General features: G+C 33.5%; 1 protein-coding gene across 8 annotated transcripts in view; it reads right to left on the reverse strand.

Moving 5' to 3' along the window:
* Positions 1-21,997, reverse strand: part of cas (castor zinc finger transcription factor) — a 123,703-nt gene that overhangs the window by 58,540 nt on the left and 43,166 nt on the right. The window contains exon 1 of one of the 8 annotated variants that reach the window (XM_073090023.1): positions 21,289-21,358. The exons of the other annotated variants lie outside the window; for them this stretch is intronic. The gene's annotated coding sequence lies outside the window, so the exon portion shown is untranslated. Of the gene's footprint in view, positions 1-21,288; positions 21,359-21,997 lie in introns of those variants that run through there. 8 annotated transcript variants of the gene reach the window in all.

Raw genomic sequence — 21,997 nt, forward strand, 5'->3', positions numbered from 1 at the left:
CTCATAATAAAAGCTTGCCTATCTTACGCTAAGTGTCGACGTATCGGCAGATGTGTAAGCAGCTTTACGCGTAAGCCCGCGAGCATTTACGGTACCCATGCTCTACATACCATACGTCAGATTCCGATTAGAAATTTAACTTTGATGGAAAACTATTATTGACCGCCCATTACCGGACGCGCGGTTTTTGTGGAGATCGACGATAAGACCCGTTTTGTGTGAACCGAAACACATCTAATTAGATACCTTGGTCCACTCGGCCGTTAGTTTTATTCTTGTGTAACTTGCTGTATCTGTTTATGTAAATTTAGGTTTCACGATTGAAGATCCGGCTCGAAGGACCAAAAGTATGACTTAAGTCAAGTATCCTGTAATTCATATATATATATATATATATATATATAGGTTTGTATAATTAATTTTAAGTCATTGATATCTTAAAAAATGAGAAAAAAAATATTTGTATAAAAAAAATAATAAAAAATGTATTTTAAATAATCGTTACTTTTTATGTACAGTTTTTATTATTACTTTAGTAAGTATAAAGGCTTTACTATAGATTTTATTATAAATTACCACACTATTGTATGTCATAACGTAATATATAGACAATTCTTGTAATACATTTAAGATATATATACAATATCTACATGGAACAAATATCTCACAATCCAAAGATAGTTCCCGGACATCAATCAGCTTAAACAATGTTCAACAGAATTCGTTGCCAAATGAAGTAATTAAATTCCTCTACCATATTGTCTAGTACCAGAAATGAGTACGGCGTGGTTATGTAAATTAGATAGTTTTGCCCAAAAGCCCTTTAACAAGGGAATAAGGTTGATAGTCGTGCTACATACTGTTATCGGGGTTGACAAAAATCTTTATATTTGCAATGCTATGTTTGCGCTGCTTTGAACACGTGGCACTTATGTACTGTATGCAAAAAAGTCATTTTTTTATTAAAACTTATAATTTAATTAAAATTGCATTTGTTAAGCGGTCGAGGTTGTTTTCTACAAGAGCAGCAATTTTCTTAATATTTTTATATGTTTGTCTGTTTCCATGTCTTTTGGTCTCATGAGCTCGCTTTGTGTGAAATAGTATCTCTCTAACGTTGGTATTAAGCGTAATTTTTAAGGTAGTTTTCTTATAAGACGTTCCAACTAGTCTTCAGGCGTTTTTGCTTCTGTGATCTCCATAATAAAACTATTAGTAAAAAAGTTGTCTATGTCAGTGTAAAAAATAACTGCATTAACGATATCTATTAAGAAAAAAAGTTCAAATAAAATATTAAGTTAGCATTTTTGAATTGACTATAAATGTCACATGATTACTAATAGAAAGGATATGTTACTGAAGGTTGTATTTCTTAATAGTTCACCAATTTAGTATTTTTCTATTATTTGAAAAAACTTGTATTTGTACAACATAGTTTTGAGTACGTTCATTACCTCATTAACTTTGAACGTGTCCTATTTATACTAGATTAAAACTTGGAAACTAACCGCGTCAAACGTGACCAATTGAATGAAACTAGATAACTTGTTTCAATAAAAATTGTAGCCAAAAATGGCGTCTTTTATAAATATATTTCTCGCTCATCAAAACATAGTGTAATTTTTTCAAGAGATTATTTTAATAATAACTAATATAAAAGCTTTAAGAAAATACGCATTTCTAGAATATATAGGATCATAAAACTGCCCGTAATGATATAAATTAAGCTAAATTCAATACTTCTACTAAAATATTTTTTCTGGTGTTACATCTGTCAAAAAGATCACATGTAAAACGCTGTTTACAATTGGTCTCATTTTTGATAAACTTGTACCCACAATATTGGCAGCATTCTGTAGTTTACGGCCAACGAGGCGGCTTACAGATGACTTATGAGTATTGCTTCACATATCACAAACCAATGACATTGATCGAGACTGAAGCGGGCACGACTTAGTAATCTGTACGGGTACAATATTTAACAATTACCATAGGAGGTTCTTATCACGATCGTTACGTCACACAGATCACGTCAACAATGTTTGATCTATGGCCGCTACCAAATCCCCGGTGATCGATACTGACACCGTATGAAATTAATTAACTGATGCAACTGTTGCGCAAGGTACTGATGGGCGTGGATTGTTGGTGGTTGGAAGAATGGAGAAAGAAAGACTTGTAATTGTAAAACTTTCTGACTGCGTAAATGAAGACATTACTCCTGCAATTGAGACAAATCCTACAACACTTCATATGTTAAAATTTCAGGTATTTGCTACAGTTTACGTCCCTAACGCTCCATCGTGATACGTAAGGAACATAAATGAAAAGAAAAACACTTTAATTATGACATTTAAAAATGTATTATGACAATAACTTTACCATGTTACCATTAGATTCCAATTTTTACATATGTGAAAACAATAACTAAGGAGTAGCTGTCCTATGTTACTATAGCTATAGAAGATATAGATCTTATAACAAGTAAAGCTACTCTTAAATTTCGGATTTATATAAAAAAGTTTGTTTAAATAAAGGCTAATAATATACGAATAATGCGAAAACATAATCCAAATGCAAATTTAAAATTGGGCTATTCCACTAACCTTTAAATAACATACTTTTTGTGCCTTTTGTCATATAACAAGTATATGAATGTATTTAACATTCCATTGTAATTCAATATGTCATAATTCCTTGTCATACCTCTAACATGATACGTTCAATAGCCAAATATATTTTATAATAAAATACTCTAATATTGCTCTTAAAATAACTCAAAATATTTTCATTGCACGTTATAATTTAAATTGTCATATTGTATTTATTTACCTTACAATACGAACAACTCTCGCGTATAAACTCATTATAGCTTAGAAGTAAATGTCCTTATACGCTGCAGTCCGAGGTTCGAAGGTACCTCTTAATTTTTTGGAATTATATGGTTGATACAAATATTATCAAATGTTTTTCTTTTTTTCGAATTTTCGAAAAAATATACAGATCCACCGTCATACAATTTCTAACGGCCCAATTTCAAATGTCACCCAGAATAACATAACATTTTTTTTCATAAACCAAAAAAAAAATTCGGAATTTCAAATAAATATCCAACCCCGCCGTAACGCATCCGTAGCGTAGGCATTAACGTCACAACCAACGCTACTGGTCATACTTGCGCTATGCCGATAATCTGGTAGTCGGATGCCGACCGTACTCTTATCGCGGTCGTGAATCAGATCGGCATTATTTTGAGAAGTAATTATTAATGTAGAGGCGGTTACCGAATTTCAGGCCACTGCAGTACAGTCCTTACAAACTAATGAATAGAAAATGGTTTGGTAGCTGATACCGTCTTAGATAATGATGAATGCGCTTGCTATACTTTTAAGAGTAATTATAGACGGAATTTCGTACTAGTGAGCTTAAGTAGCTAATTTTGTAATGATAAGAGGTGGTGATTAATTTTGAAAAATTATTTCGTGTTTCAATACCTACTTGTGTCTTTCATTTGTCACTTGCGAACTAATTATACGTTACTTTTATTTAATTGCATTGTTATATGACTGCATATTTATAATATCTATATCATTAATTATAAATATTTGCCATTGTCGATCACCCATTCAAAAATAGACTAGTTCTTTCTTAATCTGACATAAACAGCTTCTTAAGTTCTTACGTGTTTCAAAAGAATCCTGTAGAGAATCTTGTTTAAAACGTATTGATTTTAAAGAGGTTTTTGTTTATTTTCTTCTACTTACAACCCTTACATACTTCCTTTTTATCTTTAGAGATTTTATGGACTCCGCTCCAACATATCGCACGGCCGTGAGAATCAAAGCCATCGTTATTATTGTAACGCGGGAATATTCCCCGTACTTCCATAATAACCAGCAGAAAAACCGACGTAGACGATGATTTCGGTAAAGAATCCAGCGGGCAAGCGTGCCGGTGGAACTTCGACGTAAATTTGACAAAAGAATTTTATGAACGTATAAATTCGAGATGTCCGCCCGTCAGCCGATCGGTACTTTAATACTCGAGCGGTTCGAAGAAACACGCTTTTTGCTCACATCGAGATCGCTACTCGTTCAATTACAGACGAAATTAATGATTGAACACATTTTAAACTACGTATTCATATAAACGCACACTAGAGGGACACACAATAGGATTACATTGCCATAAATGGATCGCTGTAACCAGTTATGACCGCTTATGAGTCCTATAGTCGCTATTTAACATTTTTGTAGCTTTTGTTTCGAATAGAACTGTGTTCGTGCATTTTAATTCGGACTTAGGGACGCTGTCCGCTATATGAACATCGCTGTGCCTTATATGAAAGGGTCCATTCGAACTAATCTTTTTATGTTATTGGGTTGCGAATATGACCGAAGTGCTATGGTTAAGCCGTTGCAAGTCATAGATATATTTTGTATGTAATGTTTGCGAATTAAGGGTGGCGTAGGTGCGGTAAGGGTAACTGTTATATGAGGTATTCTAAATTTAGTCCTTAGGAGTGGCAACATATCTGGGGATGAGGAGATTCTATCCAGGGTTGATTATAGATACGCAAGGGAGGCAGTAACTTATCAATAGATGGATCGTATGTTTGTTTGGTACAAAATGGTGGGTATTAACTACCCTAAAATAAAATGAGGGTGTTTTGGGTGTACCTTTATCACACAATTCAAACCAAAACACAGTCAGTTCAAAATACGCAAAACGAAACGATAATATTAAAAACGAGAGAGAATTTGTATCGCAAATCGAAAAGTCTGCCGTTTACAAGATGGCGATTTATCATAATACTTTACACAAACGTACTCAGTAACACAAAACCGTGGAACAAAAAAGCGGATTCTTAAATCGCGATTAAGCGGACGTTTTAGTTGGAAGCGATCGCTATTATCAATCTCTGGAGATATAAAATTACTTAGCGATATTTCACATTTATGCTTTTATAGATTAAGGAGTTGAAACATAAAACGGAAGCTCATTCAACAAATAAATTTTAATAAAGCATGTGAAACGCTATAAACGTCATTCAACGACTTGGATCGTAACGATCGACTCATATTAAAAAAATTAGGAACAATTCAAATCAAATCTTCGAATTCTCGTTAGAGCAGGACGCAATAGGGTTGATGACCCGTTGAAATGTCAGCACACATCCATCTCACTCTCTCCCTACGCCCCTGTAATTTGTTATCTCATTCTATGAGATGTTGATCTTGATACGTCACATTTTTAATAAACGAACTTCATATGACATGGCGCACGGAAATTTGTTCGAATGATTAATATGGCCGGAGTAGACGTAAGTATTACTTTGTTTTTAAACGTTATTAGAAATATTGATAGTTTCATGTCATTGCTCGTGTTCTGTGATCGGCAGATAAACGATTCGAAGATAGAAAGTCTGTTAGAATTGAACGCACGAGAGAATAACAATATGTAGGCAGAACGCAAAAAGTGTACACTACCAATCTCTGAATCTGATATGTAAAAATCTTTGTTATTTTTTGTTCCGTTTTTAAATATGTACAACACCATCTATTATAGTGTTGGAGAAATAAATATGGTTTGAATGATGCGCTGTTTGTCTGTTCTTGTGTTACATGCTAAAGTTTTTTCGTAATAAAGTTCTACAAAATGTTTTTTTTTTAATTTACTAAATTTTGATGGATATTCATACATTCATCTTAAAAACTAGTAGCTAGATTGTACGGGATAATACTGGATGATTATAGAATAAAGTTTCCTAAGGAATAAATATTTAGAGGCGAGAGACCTTAGTACGAGCAAAGTCAGGGGGAACTAGTTGAACATAGCAATGCTTAGGTATTTCGCGAGAACTGACTATTAATTAGGACGTAGCCGGCACAGCGAGTTTAATAACGTAATAATCTTGTCGCCTGTGGCATTTCGGCTATTACTCGGATTCTTATTTTAATTTTGACATTAATAAGTACCGAACATACAGACAAAACGAATGAAAAACGAGCGGCGTGATCCCACAAAAAGCTTATGTTCTAGGCTGCGTACTGGCCATGCGCTTCATTACAACGGAAATAAAAAGTTCATATTTGACGTTTAACAAATTGTTCCTTTTTCAAATCTACCAATGAGACTATTGTGTTCGTTCCTAATGGCGTGTTCTATTTCAAATCTCATTCTCTTTTCAAATCTGGCTCGCCTTTCAGATTCATTCGAATTTGGAATGTGTTGGATACGTTTTCCCACACGTCTTTTTGAATTGTTTGTCTTTTAAATGAGTTGATTAATAGGATGTTACGTTAGTTCTGATTGTTCTTGCAAGTGATGGTGCAAGTACGTATGACTATCGAATTTGTATATGATCTGATATACTGCGTTCGTTTGGCAATACATTGTGCTTCTACGAACGGGTGTGGTGGCTTTCAAACATTAATTGATCGTTGCTTGAAGATGCCGATTATCAAATTTACCATACATTGCATCTATAAGGTTGAAGTTGACTAACACCTTGAAATACGTAGTTTTTTAAAGACCTTGATTTATTAACAGAAGTTAAACTTTATTATATACTTTGTTATATATTCAGAATGGAAAAATGAGACACAAAGTTAGATGCTAAAAAAAAAATTATGTTCTATTTATTATTAAAATAATGTTCTTTTCTTTTATGTATAACATACATAATTACACGCTTCTCAATTTTCAGTTTACGAAAATGCGGGTAAGATAAAATATGTTAACGTTAATTGCTCTATTATGCTTTGTACCGCCGGACTCGAACTCTATCACCTTTTAAGTAAATTATTAAGTACAACAATTTAAATAAAGCCTTTTGTCTCTATATTTATAACGCTTAATGTATATACGCGATAAAAGAGTAAATGATTGATTGCGATCATATAATCTTTACAACGGGTGGGCATTAAACTTAATCTAAAATATGCATCAATAAAATCCAAAATAACCAAATGTCGCATAGTCGCGTCGCATAGTCGCGTCGTCCATTCGAGCGGGAGATATTGCCAAAACGCACGATCAAAGGGTTTTGTTGAAAAAAGATTTAAAAATCGAAGGGCGACTCCCCAGCAAATGGCGTCCGAGATTATAATAACGATTTTAAAGGACCCCTCACAGTTTTATTTTTAAGTTTTTTTTCGAAGGGTTGCGTAAGTGGACGCATGGAAAACGCGCTTACTGTTTCGAAAATGGGGTGAATCTTTACATATATTATTATTTTTTGCAATGTAGTTTTCGGCTTTAAAATCGATATGTGACAATGGGCTGAGCGTCAATTCGCTTTTTCTGATTCATCATGTTGATTGCAATTATTACTATAATACTGTTGCATTGGGCCAGCGTGGTGGCCAATATATTGAGACAGAAATTTATTTATTTATGTATTTCTGATACTATCGACAATTGGAAATTAAAAGTTGTATATAAATTTTTACCTTATAAATCTTTAAAACCTTTAGTGATAGTAAATAATTTGGATGAGATTGTCTTTTTTGTAAATAACGTTGTTGTATGTTATATTTTAAAATCCAAATCTGTAAAATGTTTAAATCGTGTTGGCGTTAATTATAACTGTATTCATTAATTTGCTTATCTCAACTTTTAGGTACTAAAAAAATTTTAATGTATATTTCCCTATGGTAAAAAATTAAAGTGACTTTTAACTGTATAATATTTTTAGGGTATTTCGAGTTTTGAACACAAGAGTGCTTGAACTAAATTGGAACGCATATGTTCCAGTTTAGTCTTTAAAGATGCAACGCATACACTGTCAGTCTAGAAAAGAGATTTCTTGCAATCTACTTGATGGTAAAAATACGGGCTTACTTACGAAGACTAAGCTGGAAAATTGAAAACTAAACGTGCTTAATGACACTGTTGGTTTATTAAGAAGGTTGAAGGTGGTAGAACCCTTTGTGGTTCGACTCCGGCGGCACCACCGCCACACCTATTTCTACCTAATAACAGCAGTGTTAGGCGCTGCTGTGTTCCGGTTTGAAGGGTGTGGTAAGGGAGACAGACTCTTTCGAGGCGTTCCAGCTTAGTCCTCACGGGTAGCGGCGCATCTGTGGCCGACCTTAGGTGGGAATATCTAATCCTATCTGGGGTTGATTACAGATGTCCATGGGCGGCAGTAGTCACTTACCATCAGGTGGACTGTATGCTCGTCTGCTACCCCTATATTATAAAAAAAAAAATAAGAGTGACTGCAGTTGAAGTTCTACTTCACCATAACAAACAACAAACTCCGATCCACTACAATGGATCGCGGACCAATCCAAGACTAAATCCGTACCAATTGTAAACGGTTTGTCAATAAAAATAAAAATGGAGGAAGTCACCAATTTGTTACCATTGGGGAGCCGTGATAACGTAATCTCAGTTTTATGTTGAAGGGAATTGGTTTCAAATCAGTTGAAGTAATTTGTAGGGAGCAATTAAATTTGAATTAATTTTATGGACAACTACTGCTGCTTTCGATTGCGGCGAATGCGGCTTTGTAAAATCTTTGTTTGGTGGTAAGGTAAGGTGGTGGTATTCGTGATTCTACTCCGAAGTTATCACTGCAATACGTTCAGCATTATAATGTCATTGTTAAGCGCTGCAGTGTGCTATTTCGGAGATGTGGTAAGGGACAGACGCATTACGATAAAGTTCTTGGAAGCAGCAAGTAGAAAATATAACATGGCATTTGTGGTGAACCTTAGATAAAAATCTATAACTATTTGGGTGGGTTACAAATGCACATTGTATACGTCGGCAATTACCACTGTCTATCAGGTGGACTGCATGTTCCTATGCCACTTACATTTCCCAAATAGTAGTTTACAGGAAAACGTTTGTACTTGCTTATGTGAAGTAGAATATAATCAATTACAATAAAACAGAATTTAAAGGTCATTCATAAACGCATACCTCAAGACTAAGCTGGCACGCTCCACGCACGCGATAAGGCCCAAACGCCCAAACATTAATTCAAACAATCGAACAACAGGAAGTATTATTAAGTCTTATTTATTGTTTATGAATTGTCCGAATGTAATAAAAGAAATATAAGTACTGATGTCACATTGATTAATAAAAATATGGTTGTCAAAAGAATTCTTGCTTATTTTTTCAATATTTAAAAGGTTATGTGCCCAGGTACGTTGTGTAATTGTAATAAGTAAAGAGCATAAAAATAGTAAAGTACGTAGTGAAATGAAAATTTGGATAATATAACAATATTCGAACATTACAAATGGAGTCTTCAGGAAAGTTAATGTGTGTGGACAAATTTGAAGGATCGAACTTCAAACAGTGGAAATTTCAAATTAAATGCGCCCTACGTGCAAAGGGGCTTGATATAAGCAAACCAAAACCCGAAAAAGACTTCGACCAGTGGAATAAAGATGATGGACTGGCTATGTTTATAATGACATCTGCTATGGATTTTAGTCAAATAGCATTGGTGGAAAATTGTGAAACGGCGTATGAAATAATGTCCAAACTTGAGTCTATATATGAACAAAAGTCAGAATTAAACAAAATGATTATACATGAACGGTTTTATCAATACAAGATGTCTTCAACTGATAACATAGCACAACATGTAGCTAAAGTAGAGAGCTTAGCGAAACTTTTAAAAGAAAGCGGTGAATCTATCAGTGATACTGCTATAATGACAAAAATTTTGGGAACTCTGCCTCCAAAATACCGGTCTCTCCGGCAAGCTTGGTTATCGTTAGATCCTAAGAATCAAACTATAGTTAATCTCACAGCACGGTTGCTAGATGAAGAAGCTAGTTTAAATGTTGAAGATGAAAATGATGTGGCATTATTTGTGGGAAAATCAGATTCAAAAATAAAAAATACACAAAAGTCGTTACCATTAAAGAAGAAACTGAATATGGAGAAAGTAGGTGTTGATGGGGATTACCAACCAGGCCAGCAGCACCGGTTTATGTGTTACAATTGTGGTAAAAGGGGCCATTTCGCCCGAGATTGTTATGTGCGGAAGAAGGACAGAGAAGAGAGAAATATGTTAGCATTTAACATAACAGATACTGAGTCAGAGGATACTGAGAGTGTTAAATGGATCCTAGATAGTGGAGCTTCAGCTCATATGTCATTTAAAAAAGATTTTTTTCAAGAGTTGCATATGTATACAGGATCTCCCTTAAAACTAGGAAATCAGGAAGTTATAGAAGTACAAGGCCAAGGTACTATTGTGATAAATAAGTGTGTTAATGGCCAGTGGGAGAAGAGTATTCTGTCAGATGTACTGTATGTCCCTAAATTAAGAAGAAACTTGTTTTCTGAAGGGGCAGCCACAAGAAAGGGCTATAAAATTGTGAAAAATGGTAGAAATGCCATGATTTATAGAGATAATAAATTAGTAATGTGTGCATTTCTGCAAAATAATAATATATATGAACTAAATGTAAAAACAGTTGAGAATCAAGTGTGTAACATAGTACACAAGTCAAATCTTAAGACATGGCATGAACGCCTAGGTCACTTAAATGTGAAAGAAATCCAGAAAATGTGTAAAGGTAACATTGTTACAGGTATAGATATCTCTGATTTTGATAACTTTGTATGCGATGGCTGTGCTTTGGGAAAACAGTCACGTCAACCATTCCAAAAGTCTAATAGAGGGCAGCTCCAACCAGGTGATGTTATTTATAGTGATGTCTGTGGACCATTCAGCGAACTTTCAGTCCAAGGTATGAAATATTTTGTTATTTTTAAAGATGGAGCTACAAGTTTTATCTATGTATATTTTTTAAAGAATAAAAGCGATGTTCTGGATTGTTTTAAGAAGTATACTAAAAAAATTAAAAATAAGTTTAACCATAACATTAGAATTTTGCACACTGATAATGGAGGTGAGTACAAAGGTAAAGATTTTATAGATTACCTGGAAAATGAAGGTATTACGCATGAGTTTACAGCTCCTTACACCCCTGAACAGAACGGTCGTGCAGAAAGGGAGTTGAGGACTATTGTGGAGAGTGCTCGTTCTATGCTGTATGGTCGTAACGTGCCATTATATCTTTGGGCTGAAGCGGTTAATTGCGCTGTATATATATTAAATCGTACTTCTTCAAGTCAAACACCTAATATAACTCCATATGAGCTTTGGAATGGGATAAAACCATGTTTAGATCACATCAGAGTGTTTGGGTGTGAAGGGTTTGTACACGTACCAGATCAACTCCGAAGAAAGTTTGATAGTAAGAGTCGTAAAATGATTTTAGTGGGTTATGATTACAATAACTACAGAATGTATGATCCTCAGTCGAAAAGAATTACTGTATCAAGAAATGTAATTTTTAATGAACATAAAGTAGCAGAAATTAAAAAAAATATAGCTGAAATAGTCATTGAGGGAGAAGATTGCCTTCCGGAGGAAAGGCAAATAGAAGATAGTGATGGTATAGTAAATACAAGTAGTTCGAGCCAGGATAGCGAAGAGAGTATTTATAGCGCTAATGAGAATGATGAAACTTATGAACCGTCAGTTCCAGTAGAACTAGATAGTATAAATGGTACAAATATGATTCTGAGGCCACGAAGAAATAAAGTTTTTGAAGCTAATGTAATGGAATTAAATGTACCTTTAACATACAATGAAGCAGTTAATAGTTCAGAACGTAAAGAATGGCTTGAAGCAATTAGAGAAGAGTTGAAAGCTCATAAAGATAATGACACATGGCATTTTGTTAATAAAGATAATCATAGAGTAATAACGTCTAAATGGGTTTTCACCAGAAAACGAAATAAGAAAGGTGAGATTGAGCGCTACAAAGCACGGCTTTGTGCTCGAGGTTTTACACAAATTCAAGGAATTGACTACAATGAAACATTCTCTCCTACTACAAGATATGAATCTATCCGAATAGTCTTGAGTATTGCGGCACAGCATGAATGGAAAATAAAACAGATGGATGTGAAAACTGCTTTTCTATATGGAGAGCTTGAAGAAGACATTTACATGGAAGTCCCAGATGGAGTATTGGCACCCAAAGGACTAATATGTAAACTTAATAAGTCCTTGTATGGGTTAAAGCAATCCCCAAGGTGCTGGAACATAAAATTTACGAATTTTCTTAAAAAATTCGGTTTTATTCAGTCACATGCAGATAATTGTGTTTTTATGGGTAGATTTGATGGTGTCAAGGCTTTGTTAATTCTTTACGTTGATGATGCATTAATAATGTCAGAATGTAATAGTTTATTACAGCATATTATTGAATACTTAATGCAAGGTTTTAAGATAAAAGAGTTGGATTTAAATATGTTTGTTGGTTTAGAAATTTCTAAAGAGGATAAATTTATAACAATTTCGCAAAGAAATTACATACAAGAGATTATCAGTAGGTTCAATATGTCTTCTGCTCATCCTTGTAATACACCAGCTGATGTAAATGTGCATGTTACTAAAAATACGGAAATTGAACACATTGATTTTCCATATCGGGAGGCTATAGGATCGTTATTGTTTTTGTCTACTGCATCGAGGCCTGATGTATCATATGCTGTAAATGTTTTAAGTAGGTATATTAATAATCCAAGTTCAGAACATGTCACTCAACTTAAAAGAATAATAAGATATCTTATAAAAACAAAAACATTATGCATTAAATATCAGGGCTCTGAAAGTTTAATAGGGTATTCAGACTCAGATTTTGGTGGAGATTTGGACACTAGGAAGTCGACAACTGGATATGTATTTATGTTAAATGGGGGACCTATTTCTTGGTCAAGCCAGAAACAAAATAGTGTCGCTCTATCAACAACTGAGGCTGAATTTATGGCTGCATGTGAAGCTTCTAAAAATATTCTATGGTTAAGCCATTTTTTTAAAGAAATAGAGGAATTTCAAGTTTGTACTGCTCTATGTATGGACAATCAGAGTGCCATTAAGTTACTTAATAATCCTGTTTACCATAAAAAAACTAAACACATTGATGTAAAATATAATTTTATCAGAGAAAAGGTCAAGCAGGGTTTGATTGTTTTGAAGTATGTTCATACTTCTGCACAGTTAGCAGATATATTAACAAAAGCGTTATGCACTCCTAAGTTTGAAAGTATTAGAGACCAATTACTTAGTTCTTAATTTTTTTTATATTTAAGTATTAGAAGAATATATAATTTCATGTTATACTATGAGTTGGTTAGGAGTGTTGCTAAGTTTATATATTCTGTTTTGTTGTATTTGTTATTTATTTATTCAGTTATAAAGTTAATGAAATTTTAATGTTTGAGGAGTATAAAAATTTAGTGGGAGTATTAAGTCTTATTTATTGTTTATGAATTGTCCGAATGTAATAAAAGAAATATAAGTACTGATGTCACATTGATTAATAAAAATATAGTTGTCAAAAGAATTCTTGCTTATTTTTTCAATATTTAAAAAGTATCACCAATTTCTATTGTTTCAATAGCCTTCAATACAATTTCTAAAGAATCCTTATTAAGTTAACTTCGGGTGACTTCGGTCCCATTCGATTTAACGATAAAGCAACAGGAAGCTACGTTTTAGTGGAGTGAATGAAATGACGTCGTTCATTCCTTTAACGTTCAAACCGTTATGATACCGAATTATTCCAGTAATAACGTTTTATTTAATTAAATTAAATTAAAATTTTAAATTAAAATTCTTTATTTCAGGCAACTAAAGACCCATATAATGTGTGTTAGTAACAGATTACTTATATACTACGTTAGTACCTATTATAATTCACAATTTATTATATATATTATATTATTTTTATACTATTTTTATATTATTATATATATTATTTTATATTAAATTAGCTATTTCCCATGTCATTAGAATTATTAAAAATTACAATTATTTGCAATTAAGATTAAAATGTCATCCAGGGGCTATTTACTATTACAGGCTCCTCTTATATGCAAGCGGGTAAAATTCCAGAGGAAGGCAGAGTCCATCCTATCATGTATCATCCTCAGAATTCTATTGCAGCTCCCCCGCACATGGTGAATGACACTTGCAGCTTTCTTACGCATTATTGTGTGAAAATCATCCACATGTGCATCTGCAAACATGCCGGAGGCACTGCAGTGTCTAGGCAGCCGCAACAAAACCCTGAAGATATTATTATATTGGATTCGAAGGGCATTGTATGCGTGTATTTTATACTTAGTTCAAATTGTGAAGTTTGTTCAAACTTTTTCAAGTCCAGCTTAGTCCGTAGTAGCGGCGCATCTATGACCGACGTCAGGTGGAAATCTAATCTTATTCGGGATTGATGACAGATGTACATGGGTGGCAGTAGCCACTGCATTTTCTCTTGCTACTCCTATATTATAAAAAAAACTTTTCCACGACTAATCCCGTGCAAGAATAAACACACGTGACAAGAGAAGTGCCCTAAGTGGTAAAGTGGCCTTCATTTGCATTCAGCTTTTTCTTAAAAAAAATTAAGACAAAAATATTGATTATGGCTTTTTTGGTATCATACAAGTTATGAAAACGGTAGTTACTTAAACAAAGATAGACTATACTATTTATTACTGTAAATTGGGAAGTTTTGAATGTTTATTCATAATATGTACATTTCCATGAATAAATGCTTGTTAAACTTACGTCACGTGTGTAGCGTGTACCGCCTTAACCTAATAAACGGATATTGTCATAGCGCGTTCCAATTTCGAATTAAAAAAGAACAATCGGGAAATGGCGGCACGTCGCAGCGATAACGCAACGGATTCGAAATTTTAAATAGTTCCATATTCAAACGCCGATTTCAAATATGGCGGGGCGATTGTTTCCCGTTTTCGCTCATACTTTAGCTCGGGCAAGGGTTTTTAATATGCGGGCTACGCATGCGTTATTGAAGTTTCACAATGGATGGTATATGGTCACTGGAATTACTTTACTGGCCTTATAATTGAGGTTTCGCTTGCGTATCTGTTTAAGAAACCAGCTGGCGATTTTTGTTCGGATTATTATAATTTATATCGTACTTGTTCAAATTTAGAACGTATTTTTTTTAAATTAAGTTTATTAAAAATAATTTTCATCCTCAATATTTATTTAAATTTTTTTAATACCTCAAATTAATTTAAATTATAATTTTATTTATCGTAATTTTAGATTGTTTTAATTTATTATTTTTAAAATTAAATTTGAATAGATTCGTAAACCACCCATTCGTAAATTGTATTCAAACATTTCCCAATTCTTATCAAGACTTAAAATAATGAATCGAGCACATTTTTGCGTACATCACACACACTTAGCTTTTGTGTCAATGTGTGTATTCATAGAAAACGTCATAAACGTGCGCGTACATCAGTATTCCGGCCCAGGGTTCGATTCCCGATCACGTACAACGAAATTATACCTTCGAGTGACATCAAATATGTTATTACCACTTTCTATACCGTTTTCGTCGTTTTAACGGTCCATTATCGGCCGAAAAATATATTTTGAGTTGTGCATTACGTACAGTTATTATATTCTATTCGTTTAATGCGACAATTGCATATAAATCGATTGTTTATTATTAATTTAATGCGTAATCATTGGATTCGTAATCGTCTTTACAAGGAAAACTGTGGTGGGGTGACGTGTTTATGATAATTTATGGAGGGGAAGGGGATCAAAAGGGGGGGCTACTGTCCGTCCACCTGGTAAGTAGCCACTACCGCTATGGATATTAGTAATCAGCTACAAAAAGGATTGAAGTACTGAGGTCGATTAGGATCCGCTGCTAATCCTGAGGACCAAGTTGGAAAGCCTAGCATAAGTTTATCTCCCTTACCACACCCTTCAAATCAAAACGAAACAGTGCTTAACACTTCTACATATTCTACATATAACTCTATATACCTCCGAAGTCGAACCGACGTTCTCACTTTTATAAATTAAAGCCCTTACATAATGTGCCGCTATCCCCGAGACCTAAACAGTATTATATAATTAAGTATTACCCTTCAAAACGAAACTTAGCAATTTACATTAGATTATATAGTTATTGCAGCAAAATTAGGTGTCGTTGCTGCCACCGAACGAAGGACTTTACCAACCTTTAGCTGTGATAAATACCTTTTTTAGATTGAATTGAGTACAAAAATAGATAAAACCAAGCCAATGCCTGTTATGCGCACTAATAAGACATTAAAAGGTATTATTAGCCATATTCGATTCAGCCTGTCCCGAAGTCTAACTGAGTTTTTGTTGAAGAATTTTATGAGTGTCACTACTCTTAAGGGCTTATAAGAATCCTGTTGCATTTACATTCTTGCTATAATATCTTGGACTTGTTTAAGCTGAACAAATTCAGATTTCTTAAAGCAACGGTTTTGGGTACTTGTTTGTGTTGTGGAGGGGTATGGAGCGATGAAATTTGCCTAAAAAATTAATATGTTTAGCTGGTTGTCTAACTAACTGAAGTTTTGTAGAATATAATTTGTTAAAAATCTTAAAATATATAAAATTAAAGACTTCCACGTACATTACATACTTAGAACTCTATATTATGTATCCAACCCGGTCTGTTTACATGTCAAATCGAGTATTCCAGTCAAATTACAGAGGATACTACCAGCATAAAATATTTATATCCATTCAAGTTAGTTCAATTAATTACTAAATAACTTTTACGTTCCTACTCATTTCTTGTGTTAAAATTACCAAGTTTAATTCAAAATATATCTTTCACCGCTCATCGCGTACCTTAAGCAGTCGAACAAGTCAGTAATGCACTGTTTGGAAATATCTCACGATTCAATCATTCGATTTTGGATGGCAAGGGAACCATCTTGTATTTTTTTCATAGCTAAATATGGTATTCATAAAGTTTTTCGTAGAAAGCTTTATGCTAAAGCTTTAAATGATTGTATAATTTGATTATAGCTGCATTTCGCCTTATAGAGTAAACGTATTTATTTTGATTACGCAGAATTAGGTGCTGTAAATGCGAGAGCAACTCAATTTTTGCGTGTACGACTTTATTTGCATTTTGATCTGTGGTTTCAAGTTCGATCCCCGGTGAGGACATCGAAGTAAATTAGGTTTCTTTCCTCGATCTAGGCGTTTGTAATCTGCACTTTTGTGTCATGGTGCCCATGAGAGTTAAAAATGTTGTTTAAAATGTTATTTTAATTTGAATCAGTGTCAAACGTAATTCTAAATTTAACTTTATATTTTAAAGTTAAGTGCTAATATACAAAATACAAATAGATATCTGAAAGTATAATATATATTTAAAGAAATGTCTCAGTTTATTCGACTATAAATCATAAAATCCTATACTATGAATCATTAAGAATTTAAAATACATGTGATTTTAAAAAGAAAAAAGTATATCAAAATACGATCTTACATATAAATCGGTATTTTTTAAGTTCGTATGTGCTCAAAACTAAGCGCTAGATAAATTTAATAGTCATATTAGATAGACACTAGATAAAAGCTCATATTTACGTTTCAGTATCATGTTGACTGACAGGATTTAAAACGGTATTTTAAAAGCAATTTGAAAATCGACACAATATTTGTTTATGAAGTTGAGTAGCTACCGATCATATTTGATATTTGATTGTTACTGCCACTTATGGAAATAGTCAATTTAAAATGAGTTTGAAGTTTTACTCGTATACCGTATAGTTACTCGCGAGAACTAGTATGGAAGAGCATGTAGTTTAAAAATGTCTCTGATACATGTTGGAGGATAGGAGTATAAAAAAACCCCTAAATTCTCTAGTTACAATTATATTGGTGTATTGGGCATGCAGTCTACCTAATGGTAAGTAGCTACTGCTGGCCTTGGACATTTGGCCAGATCATTCCCAGATCAGACCTACCTGAAGTTGGCCACATGTGTATCGCTACATACTCCATACATGACATGTCAAACCGAAATAGGTGTGACATTAGTGCCAACGGACCCAAAGAAATCCTTCTTCAACCCTTTAATATTAACGTATGCCGTTTTTCAGTCATTTTTAAATAAAAACAGTCCAGTTTTTGCTTGGCCCGAACAATCGGTACTGCGATCATATTTCCTCTCTCTGAACGACATAAATAATGTTAATGTGGTATAAAAGGCGTTTTTCGATGAATTTATTCCCAAATACCAGCTTTTGGGCCGGGAAGTATGAAGTTGTTCATACATTATTCATACTGTACACTTTTGGAACTTAGTCACCTCTTGCAGTTCTGAAATAAACTTAAAATTTAAGGCAGCGTCTCCATATGAAAGTTTTATCACACCCTTTATTTACTGCTATTTAGTTTTAACTATCTTAGTCACAGACGAGTAAACGAATAGACTCTTATTTTTTATATAAGTGTCTATAAACTTGCCGAGTGTGCGTAAATAGACAGCTTAATACTTATTGACTGAAAATTATCTACGATTGGTTTAAATAAATGTGCTAGAATTAGACCAATAAGACGCCTAGGCGTTGCATCGCATAAGATCGACTTGACTGATGTAACAGCAGAAAATGTTCAATAGAGCTTCTTCAAATGTGTAAATGATATTTTATATTTATTGTGTCTTTATTATTCCACCTAAACCTGGGTTTTATAAAGAGCAAACAGAGCTTTTTGGATTTGTCTACCCGTAAACCCAGAATGGTAAGATTCTCAAATAGATCACAAAAATAGAACCATTTTAACCAAATAATTACATATATTTGATAAATGCTAATTGCTAAGAAATCTTCCCATCTCTCACATCCACGTCAAATACCGTGAGAACATCGGCATTGGAAACGCGCGCCGCTTCACCTTTAAATTCTCTTCCATCCATATATGGGGATCATTAGTATCAAATGACTAAACCCGCGAAAGTCATCGGGTGTTGCTACAAAATTCATTTTAAAATTAAACGCTTCATCAACGATCTCCGACCGATATTAACAACAATTATCTCTTAAAGTACATTAAAAAAACTAAATACGTTTTCTGAATACAGACCTAGACAAAAGTAAGTGCAAGTCACTTCATACGAATTATTATAGACGCTTTGTTTCAAGATAGGTAACAAAAACAGCATTTTTAATATCAATACCGTATCATGTTGTAATTGTTCTTACGTAGGGATGGCGGTCTGAGCGATTAATCGAAGAATCGATATTTAGGATTTAAAAAAATATATTCGATAAAACGATTATTTTTTATCGATATCGAGTAATCGATTCAGTGAATCGATATTTCATCCTAGAAAATCGAAACTCGATTTTGTCGAAGTCAATTGAATATTAACAAATGTGTTAAAGACGTTTTTTTTCAGTGATTGTTTGGTCCTGAAGACATTTTTTGCTAGCTTCTCGCCTTAATAGATCTAAAATGGGTTATGATGAATCGATTTTTTAGGCATCTTTTTTTTCATCTTTATCACACTTCGATCGAATCGCTGCAAGAATCGATATTTTCGGAAGGAATCGCCATCCCTATAACGTTGCAAAGGTTTTAGGTGTCTATCTTCGTGCTTTGGGTTTTAATTGCGTGTTTGATTGTGTGCGTAGATCTAATTAAGGTGTTAATGTATACGAATGGTTGAAAAATTACGGCCTTAAGCCTCGAGCGAATGGCAATGTGGTCGCTTACGGGTCTTACATATTTTAACACGCTGCATAAAATCAAAGAATCTAGAGAAAACTATTATTAGAAGGTGTTGTAGAGATTGACTCTACATTATACTGACTATTGGATTGCTAAATAATACATATCATCATCATCATGTATATCAATCAAACCTTAGTGTATGATTAACATGTTACATATATTCCGTTCTGCTAGTCCGCTCTGAATATAGAAATGCACCTGCTCGCAACAACTTCAGAGCGGACTAAGCAGTTTGGCGCGGACTATACATATGAGGCAACGCATCGACCTGCTTCAGGTAGGGCTTGTTCTTTATGGCTCTATAGTTGGTTGCCGATGACCATGGGAGGCAGTGACCACTTAACATCAGGTGAACTGCAAGCATATCAACTCCAAACTTATATTAAAAAATAAACGATATTGAACCAAAGCTACTAAGTATGTCGTCTCTCAAACTAAAATCCTTAAACGTTGTTAGAGATAACTAAAGGTTAAATAAAACTGCACTTAACCAAAGCTAACTTTTTGCAGACATTGAGACTGCATGGCGCGTTTGGCGTGCAATGAGTATTTGCTGTCGTGTTTAGAACTAGTAATTGAAATATCTACGCACATTGCTTGAGTTGTCGGTAGATGGCGTTGTACGTCAATTATCACATTTATTAATTACTAGCTGACCCGGCAAACTTTGTACCGCCTCAAAATTTATTTATCAAACATATTTCATATAAAATATAGCCTATGTTACTCGTGGATAATGTAGCTTTCGAATGGTGAAAGAATGTTTAAATTCGGTCCAGTAGTTTTTGAGCCTATTCATTACAATCAAACAAACAAACAAAGTTTTCCACTTTATAATATTAGTATAGATGTAATTCCTAGCTAACTTCGTTGTTTATAATATGATTTTATTATGAACATGTTTTTAAGATTTTTTATATATCTTCTTTAAGTAGGTACTAAGATTAATTGAGTCCAATACGCAACCGTAACCGGCGCACGACATTTCAGTTACAGACCGAAAATACATTCTAATCATTTTTTTTAACTCACTACAAGTCAAAATTTTAAAAAAATAATTAAAATGACAGAATTAAAAAAAAAGTAAAATTTAAAAAAGGCAATTTTAAAATATTGTCTATGCGTCGTTTTATAAATAACTATTCTTCATCTGTTCACCCCAACGAGATTACGAAGGGGGTGAGTCCAGTCGTCATCAATTATTTTCGTTGGCCGGCTTTCCATTTTTTAAATAAACGAGGGATGGGGGATGTAATAAAATTACACATGGGGATGCTGCGACAAACCTGTTTTTGAAATTTGAAATTTTGAATAACATTTTAGGAAGGACTGATTGCTGATTTTTAAATTTCTTGTTATGATTTGTTTTAATGTTTTCTGCGTATTTAGATAGCGTACATAGTAACGTAAACAGCCGAAGATACTTTGTAATATTTTAAGAATAATTGATAAAGACTTTTTTGTCGTAATGTTATTACGGTACAAAAGAACGGTATTACGTATAGATTTTTACAAAGTTAAAAATCTAAAATTTTTGATTTTATTTAAAAAAATTTAAATGTTAAATTCTAATTTTATCAATTTCACAAATAGTAATTTTAAACTTAAAATTACATTTCACGTGATTTAGCATCACAAAGTATTGGAATTTGAGAAATGTGTGCATGTACCTGTACAAATTTCCATTCCAATTAGAATCTAATCACTCTTTCTCGGAAGAGATCGTGCCTGGTGGTGGACATTGCGACTCTAAACATCTTGCAAATACCTGGAACAAAGAGTATTATCTTACATTAGTATTTAAAAGTATAAAAAGTACAAGTTGATTCGCGTAAGGGCTCTGTACTACGAAGCATAGTTTTTATGTCTATTTACTAAAAAATAATATTTCGAAATATTTTTTGCGATTTTTAAACTTGATTGAATTTCATTTTTGAACAATTTTAGAGTTTTTATTTTCAATGTCTGCGACAGCATTATAGCCACACCTATTTTTGCCTTCTAGTGGTAGTGGGCTGCTGTGTTCTGGTTTGAACTATGTAGAGGCAGAATTTTGCCTCAATCTTTAAGAGTAGACGAGAGTAGTAGAGTAACACATTTGTACCTAATTGATTTAAGATAAGTTGATTGCAAATGTCCATGGTCAGTAATTAGCATTCAACATCGGTTGGTTAGCAAGCTCGCTTATTCATATAACATAAAAAAAGCATGAGAATATTTCATTAGTTAAACATCTGTAATCAACTCCAACTTTAAAATCTTAACTATAGATTAGTAAAGATTACTCACTCCTAAAAATAATATGTACCCAGTTTTGAGAACTGAAATAGTTGCGTAAAAAAGTTTTGCCACGTCTCCGTGCTAAAATGTCCCTAAAAT

Source organism: Epargyreus clarus, unplaced genomic scaffold (assembly GCF_041222505.1).
Source record: "Epargyreus clarus isolate Ecla_fem2 unplaced genomic scaffold, WU_Ecla_fem_2.2 ptg000031l, whole genome shotgun sequence".
In the NCBI taxonomy this organism is placed as follows: Eukaryota; Metazoa; Arthropoda; class Insecta; order Lepidoptera; family Hesperiidae; genus Epargyreus; species Epargyreus clarus.